Raw genomic sequence first — 7240 nt, forward strand, 5'->3', positions numbered from 1 at the left:
TTATTAGGAGAGTCCTAAATATGGGAAAAGCAACAAGGGTGAATGAGGACAGAAAAGCTATGAGAGAGGTGCTGAGGAAAAGGTGCTGTACCAGGGTGACAGAGGAACAAGCCGGAGGCCAGAGGATTCTGTTAACTGAAAGGAAAAGCTGAGATTCCAGAATGGGACAGGCTTCTTGGGGTGAGAAGGGAGGTTAAGAGGAGAGAGATCTTTTGAATCAGAATGGAGTAGGAATCTGTCTCTTTCATTGCCTTAGGGTCCTGGTAATGACAGATATTTCTACATTAGAGGCAAGGCACTTGATAGGAAGCTATATAGAACTAGTGGAGGTTTTATTGTTGTATTTGTTCCCTCAATGCCAATTTCCACTGCAAATTAGGTGGGTTTTTTTTTTTTTTTAATTTCACAGGTGAAAGTATATAGTCTCCAAAATGTAGATAAAAACTGGCAACGTTTGATGAAAAAGTTATGTGACCTTCAATTTATTCAGCTTCTAAGAAAAAGAACCAGAAGTCAGAATAATGGTGATTAGATCCAAACTCTAGTCCAATTCCTGTCTGATCTCATAGAAGCCATTTAACCTCTCTGAGCCTGAACTTCTCCATCTGCAAAAAAAGTTAGTGCTAAAATACGTCTTACTGTGCTGCAGAGTTCTTGTAAAGCTACAAAATAAAAGCCACCATTCACCCACTTCTTACCCTGGGCCAGACTTCAAACTCCCTGATATAGGAATGTTAGCTCATCAATCCTCGCAACAGTCCTGTAAGATAAAAATCCATTTTCCAGATGGATCAAAGGTTCAGCAATTTGCAGTTAGACCTTTAATCTACACTTACCTGATTCCGAAGCCCTTTCTTTTTTTTTTTTTATTTCTTCCTCCTTTTAATTACATTTATTTTAATGCTGAATTTACTCCTGTGCCGTAAGTTTTTGTTTCTTCAGTTTCTTCTGGGATATCTTTTTCTTCTGGGCAACCTCCTCTTCTGGTTTAGGAACAATCTCTTCCTTTGCAGTAAGGATCATCTCAATGTGGCAGGGAGAGCTCAGGTATGGGTTAATCCAACCATGAGCTCTGTAGGTCCGTTGGCACATCTTAGGTGCTTTGTTCACTTGGATATGCTCGATGACCAGAGAATCTACATCTAAATCCTTCAGTTCAGCATTACTCTCTGCATTTTTAAGCATGTGTAGCAAAAATTCAGTACTCTTTTTGGGCCACCGACTTCGTGTCCGGCCCCACTACTTGGCCTGGGCACACCTGCCAACTCCACCATTGTAACGTTGGAATGGTACGCACTGTTTCTGTAAAGTGACATCTTTCAGATACTTCGTGGCTTTTCGAATATGCATACCCTTGATGGCCTGGGCAGTTTTCTGAGTGTTCTTAAAGTGAACACGAAGATTGGAACCTCTTGATTTGCACGATTTCGTGGGGTTGTCCGGGTCAAGTGAATAGCGAACCATTTTCACAGATTACCTCAGGCCGCTTAGGGAAAGAGGAAGAGCCCGAAGCCCTTTCTTTTAACTAGGTGCTAAACTGTGGGAAAGGATTAGCAACTATAACTCATATGTAAGCACATGAAAGGAAATATTAATAAGAACCCCGTCTTCCCTGCAGCATGCCTTGCTTATGTGAATCAGGCAGTGAGCTTCTTGTCACTGTTATTTTCACTGCAAAAGAAAAAACAAGACTACTGTTTAAAAAAAATAAAATAAACAATACAAAAGTATAAAGAGTAAAAACTTCATTGAATGCATAGAAGCAGAGAGTAGAATGGTGGTTTCTAGGGGCAGGGAAGGAGGAGAGAAGGGAGAGGGGTACATGCTGGTCAAAGGATACCAATTTTCAGTTAGGATGATAAGCTTTGAGGATCTATTATATAATATGGTGACTATAGTTAATAATAATGTAGACTTGAAAATTTCTCAGAGAATAGACTTTAAATGTTCTCATTACAAAAAAATAAGTATGTGAGGTGATGAACATGTTACTTAGTTTTATTTCACAGTGTATACTACATATAGCAAAGCGTGTTGTTGTACATTGTAAATATATAAGATTTTAGTTTGTCAATTATACGTTAATTTAGGAGAAACAGAAAAGTAAAAACTCTCTCTCACACACACACACATATACACGCACACACAGCAACCTGCCAATCTCAATTTTGCTCTTCCACATTCTACACATATACATATATAGAGAGGCTTTCACAAATAGAATTACACTACATGTATTATTCTGAGATTTGCCTGTTTTTCACTAATCAGTGACCCTCTTTCCATTTATAGATCTATCTCATTCTTATTAATGACTGCATAGTATGATGTGTCATATTTATCATCCTAATATTGAGGAACTCTTAGGTTTCCAATTCTGTTATCATAAGAAATGTTATAATGAGCACCATTATACGTATACAGTCATGCACTGCACAACATTTCAGTGAACAGACTACATATGCAATTATGAGTATAATACTGTATGTTTACCATGCCTTTTCCATGTTTAAATACACAAATACTTACCATTGTGTTAGAAATGCCTACAATCCTCAGTACAGTAATACGCTGTACCAGTTTGTAGCCTAGGAGAAATAGTCATATATACCACATATGGCCTAGATATGTGGCAGGCTATATATCTGGGTTTGTGTACATGTATTCTGTGATGTTTGCATGATGCCAAATCACCTAGCAATGCATTTCTCAGAATGTATCTGCATCCTTAAGTGATGCGTGACTCTATCTTTGGGTTCACATGCAAAACATTTCTATGGAATTGTTTTTAGAAATGAATTACTGGGCCAGGTAGTTTGTACATTTTTAACTTTGATGGGTACTGCATGTTCTCACTTATGAATGGAAGTTAAATGAGAACTTATGAGCACAAAGAAGGAAAACACAGACACCGGAGTCTACCTGAGCGGGGAGAATTATTAAGTAACATGTAAAACAAACCCCCATGACAAGTGTTTACCTATGTAACAAACCTTCACGTGTACCCCCAAACCTAAAACAAAGGTTAAAAAGTTAAATAAATAAATAAATAAATAAATAAATAAATAATAAATAAATAAATAAGTACTAGTATTAGAAACTTTTTTTGATGGGTATCATATCAATCTACATTTCACCACCATGTACGCGTAACCTTTTCTCCACATCTTCATGGATACTAGACATGAGCAGGCTTTTAAATTTCTGCTAGTTTGATGGACAGAAAATGGTAACTTGCTCTTATTTGCATTTCCCTGAGTGCTAGTGAGATTATGCATTTATGTTTACTGCCGAGTTTGATTTCATCTTCCAAGAATGAATTGCCTCTCCATATCCTTTGCTCAATTTTCTATTGAAATTTTTTTTCTTTTTATTGTTGGATTTGTGGGATAACTTACATATTGTGGCTACTACTCCTTTGAATATTGTATGAATTGCAGATATGTTCTTCCAGCCTCTTTTTTGTATTTTAACTTTTTAGAAATGGATCTTCATAGAAAAGATTTTTATTTATATGTAAACTTGTCAATTCTTTCATTTATGACTTGGCAGTTTTATGTTTTGCTTAGAAATGTCTTCCCTAGTTATAGATCACAAAAAAAAAAAAATTCTCTTGTATTTTATTCATGATTTTTCTGGTGTTAAGTTGTTAGCACGGTTTTTTGTTTGTTTATTTGTTACATTAAATCATTAATCCTTCTGTACTATTTTGTAAACAGTAAAGATGTAATTGCATTTTTTTCCCCAAATGGGAAATCAATAGTACTACACTGATTTAAAAATGTGTTTTTATCATAACTACATTCTGATGTGTACACTGAACTTGTTGTAGACTTTGTATGCTTCTCCACTGATTGTTTTGTTTGTTCCTGCATGAATACCCCTTTGCATTTTAGCGTATCTTCACTAGCACATCTTCATAATATTCTTCGCTCCTGGTAAGGCAAATCTCCAAACATGTTCTCTTCCTAAAATTTCTTAGCTATTTTAAGTAATAATGCCAAGGTGCCCATATATATCCTACATGCCCATTTAGTTTTGGAGCTTTACCAAATTCATTTTTTAAATTGTGCTGCTTCTGATGAGAACATCACTAATGCATATCATGCCAAAAATGAAAAAAGGAAAAGAAAAAAAGCACACCACTCTTTTTGAAGCTACCTAAAGTAGCAAATTCAAGCATTACACCATTATGGTAAAGTCATTTATATCCCTGATTGAGTAATCCAGAGAACTCCAGTCCTCTACATCTTTCCCCCTTTTCCCAATCATATGATAAGAGATAGATGTTTCCCAAATCTTGTTCCTTTGGAGAGGAAGAAAACTGATTAAAAATCCTGATTTTTCATACATGATAATATAACACACTGGCCATATAATTTGGAGCATTATTTTAAAATAATGATATATAATAGACATATTTAAGTAATTAGAGCCAGAGTAGTCCAGTGATTTAAATTATGGGCTTTAGAATCAGACAATTGAATTCAAATCCTAAATAGTGGTAAGTTATTTAACTTCTCTAGAGACTCGATTTCCTCATCTACCTAAGGTTTACATTTCTTACTTTATCATTTGTATGGATTAAAAATATTATGTACAAATCATTTACATATTGCATCACTTAGGAGGTACCTAATAAATTGTGATTATTATTGCTAATAGGTTTTTCTGTTGTATATCTTGCATGCATATAGCAGTTTTTTCAAAGTGCTTTCATAGATCTTTCTCTTCATGTTCCTTTTACAGGTGAAATATGGGCAGAGGGACACTAAAAGGGAGGGCTGCTGGCAATCATTCATTGCTATTGAAGGAAGCGAGGGTGAGCTTGAGAAAACACTGTACACTGAGGAATCTCAAGGACTCAGCTTCCCTCTGCACCCCTAGTCAAGATCTGAGAGGCAGAGCTTCTTTGAGAGCATTTGAGTGCTAGAAATTTATGAGGTTTTTATAAGATTACCCACTTAAAATAGATCATATTTAATCCCATTTAGGATCTGGTTTAGATGAGCTTTTCTATATAACCATTGTGAATGAAAAGTACTATCAAAATTCTATCTTCCCCCTTACATTTGCACAAAATCAGCGGGAAATAAAGATGCATTTACATTTTGCATCATTTATTTGATCTTCATTTTAGTCCAATAAGTTATATATTAAAAAATCTTCAGTGTGTCTAACTCGCTTACCTGCTAAATTAGCCAATTGCTTGCGATAGGCAACCTTTTTGTAGGTGCCACTTAGGAGTAAGCTTAAACGGCCAACTGATGCTTTCAGTTCAAGCAGTGAACAATTGTATTTTTTTCTACATTGTAAAAAAAATTCATTTCCTATCTATTTGCTCAGAATGACTTGCCTAGATATTTTGTTTGTACCTCTAAAGCATTCATCAATGTGCTCTGGTATATATGCAAGTTAGCATAGAATAACAAAGGCAATAAAAAAAAATAAACCTTGATTTGCTCATAATTAGGTTATTCTGGGACCAAGTCAGAGAATATGTCTTTTGGGGAGTGAGGTGCAAAAAACATGCTATGTGCCTTAATTATTGTGTATTTAAAAGTAGAGTATTACTTTCTGGGACTTAATGTCCAGTAAAGATCCTTGTCTTTTGAGTCATAAGATTATATGAAAACTGACATCAGATGGAAAAGGCAGACCAAATAATACATATTTTAGAAGTTTGCAATATAGTATTGGAATTGCATTTGAATCTATAGATCATCTGCGATCATTTGTTTTGTGGATGACAATGTAATAAAAATACAATTTAAGGCCAATTCTTAAGTGGACAAAGCAATAACCATATTTCAATAAAAAATGGACACTTTTTAAAAAATTAATAAAAAGGTCACTTGGTACATGCATGAACATCATGAACATATATTTTTATATTTTGCATTTGCAAATAATGAAAGCTCACATGGGTTGTAATAATTGTTACTGGCTTATAATATTGGGCAAAGCACAAATACAAAATGTACTTGAAGCTCAGCTTTAAGTAGATTATGAACATTTAATATAGAATGTTATCATAATATTCAGAGCACCAAATTGCAGACTTCTGTCACCCACTTTCAAGCATGCTTCTGAAGATCATAGTTAATTCTGCTGATTTATGGTAATGCTGCAGCATTATCGTCCACAGCATCAGAAACCACTAACAAGCTTAGCATAAGCTTGGGCTGAAATGGTTTGAGGTTTAAATTTCTGTAACGATTATAAAGTAGAAGGAGTAAAATCCCACTTCAGCATAAAAAAAAAAAGTACTGCATTTCCACTCGGTATCACAACCATCCCCCACCTCCCAGTAGCCTTCCCCCACTGCATGAAGAAAAGTAACTTTTAATGGACTGGCATTTTAAATTTTCTACATAGTCTTTTCTAAATGGTAGTATTTCTGATTCAAATATATAATGCTCACAGTTTTTCCTCGGTGAGAACTGCTCTAAAAGAGGTTTCCCCACTCCATCCTTCTAAAATGATTGCTCTTTTTAAAACAAATTCCCTTCTAGAAGCCCCTTTTTTGAACATTAATTTACATTACACTCACTTTTCTAGAAAATGGTTAGAAATCAGAACATTTTAATGGCCATTATCCTCATCTGGCCAAATGATTGTGTCGTACTTAATGTGTGGCCCTTAAGCAGATGAGGCCCACTTATTGTCTTCTTCCCCGCTGTTGAAGTCAAAAAAGGCTCCTGGCTTGAATCAGCATGGTTAAAAAAAAAAAAAAAAGGAGGCGGGGGACTGTCTACCAAGACTGCTCCCCAAAAGATGAGTGCCTCCTTGTCAGTGAACACAATGAACAAACGCTGATGGAGGCAAAAGATTTGTGGCGTCTTCAAGATGAAAAATGCAGTAACATCAACACCATCCCTGCTGAGAGACAAAAGAGCAGCTACTCTGGTCACAAACTGATTTCCAAGCGAGTGAGCTAAAGGAACAATTCTGTGTCACACACTTGTGGCTGTTATCTCCTGCTTGGAATAGGACAGAAATAGATTCAACAAGAATTGGCTTCGTGTTTTCTACAAGAAAATCAATTCATGCCGCCCTTCAGATCTTTAGCAAGTGTCTTTTTATGAAAAAGCAAACTCTTCCCTTTGGTTTTGGGGGAAATAGCCACAATTGAAAAATAAAGGAGTGGGGAAACATATGTTCCACAAAGGTGCTAACAGTCTGGGGTGGAGTGGATTTTAGCACCGGTCCATCCATGAATCCTTCCTGAAAGAATCAG

The 7240-nt window shown here is 35.7% G+C and overlaps 1 pseudogene; it reads right to left on the bottom strand.

The window, feature by feature from the left end:
- Nucleotides 1–468: 468 nt before the first annotated feature.
- LOC708001 (large ribosomal subunit protein uL22 pseudogene) lies at nt 469–1499 on the bottom strand (annotated as a pseudogene).
- Between the last annotated feature and the right edge of the window lie 5741 nt (nt 1500–7240).

The sequence above is a fragment of the Macaca mulatta genome, chromosome 2, assembly GCF_049350105.2.
Source record: "Macaca mulatta isolate MMU2019108-1 chromosome 2, T2T-MMU8v2.0, whole genome shotgun sequence".
NCBI lineage: Eukaryota > Metazoa > Chordata > Mammalia > Primates > Cercopithecidae > Macaca > Macaca mulatta.